The 1,408-nt window shown below is 29.0% G+C and overlaps 1 non-coding gene across 1 annotated transcript; it reads left to right on the top strand.

Annotated features, from left to right (window-relative positions):
• Positions 1 to 538: 538 nt before the first annotated feature.
• Positions 539 to 610, top strand: TRNAH-GUG. Its single transcript has one exon. It is a non-coding gene; the product is annotated as a tRNA-His (tRNA).
• Positions 611 to 1,408: the final 798 nt, after the last annotated feature.

Below are 1,408 nucleotides of genomic sequence, written 5' to 3'. Positions count from 1 at the left end.
TGCCCACCTTTATTAATATGTAACAATTCCAATAATAAGTTGAAAATTTGAAACTCAATAAAACTAAATAATTAATTCTTGATTTTGTTTTCTAACTAACACTCATTAACAAGGGCAAGGGTAAATTTAGAAAATAATGACTATTGCGCCAATTGTTTCGCACACATTAAAAACAAAGCTCTAATTTTCTTTTTTCTAGCCATCGTAATATCACCCTCAATGTTAATAGGGATTTTAACACGTGGGAAACATTATCATAATTTCCTTATTCTAGTTGATCTAATTTCACCCTCAATGTTAATTTCTTTATTATTGCAACTCTAATTTCATACTCAATGTTAATTGGAAGGAAGCTTACCGTGATTACAATTGAAAAGGATTCAATACTCCAAAACTAAGTTTAGTAGTTTTAAAAGTCAAAGAATAAAATTAAAAATGAGTGATAGTCAGAGGACTAAACTCAGCGTTAACTGAAACTATAATTATCTTGAAGATATATTTATGTATAATTAAGATTTTATCTTTCACTTGATGACTTGTGGCTGTAGTTTAGTGGTAAGAATTCCACGTTGTGGCCGTGGAGACCTGGGCTCGAATCCCAGCAGCCACACTGAACAATTTTGATTGATGTATTATTAGTTTTTTTGATAATAAAAACACAACTACAATAAAGATGTTAATTCAAGTCACTTGTTGTTCTTCGGCTACTATTATGTATCTCTCTTAATAAATATGATTTTTTATGTCTTGTTCTCAACTTTGCACTTTTGTTGTTTGCCTCAATTGTTCTTTGACTAACAATTATCTCTAATTTGAGTTATTCTTACAATATTCAGTATTATTCTTACAATATTCAGTATTATCCTTTGTTATACGAAATAACAAAACCGAAACTGATAAAAACCGAATCATATCCTGAAATGCCCACCTTTATTAACATGTAACAATTCCAATAATAAGTTGAAAATTTGAAACTCAATAAAACTAAATAATTAATTCTTGATTTTGTTTTCTAACTAACACTCATTAACAAGGGCAAGGTAAATTTAGAAAATAATGACTATTGCGCCAATTGTTTCGCACACATGAAAACAAAGCTCTAATTTTCTTTTTTCTAGCCACCGTAATATCACCCTCAATGTTAATAGGGATTTTAACATGTGGGAAACAATATCCTAATTGCCTTATTCTAGTTGATCTAATTTCACCCTCAATGTTAATTTCTTTATTATTGCAACTCTAATTTCATACTCAATGTTAATAGGAAGGAAGCTTACCGTGGATTACAATTGAAAAGGATTCAATACTCCAAAACTAAGTTTAGTAGTATTAAAAGTCAAAGAATAAAATTAAAAATGAGTGATAGTCAAGGACTAAACTCAGCGTTAACTGAAATTATAATTATCTT

Source organism: Ipomoea nil, unplaced genomic scaffold (assembly GCF_001879475.1).
Source record: "Ipomoea nil cultivar Tokyo-kokei standard unplaced genomic scaffold, Asagao_1.1 scaffold0540, whole genome shotgun sequence".
Classification (NCBI taxonomy): Eukaryota; Viridiplantae; Streptophyta; class Magnoliopsida; order Solanales; family Convolvulaceae; genus Ipomoea; species Ipomoea nil.
This window is presented reverse-complemented; position numbering and strand designations above follow the sequence as displayed.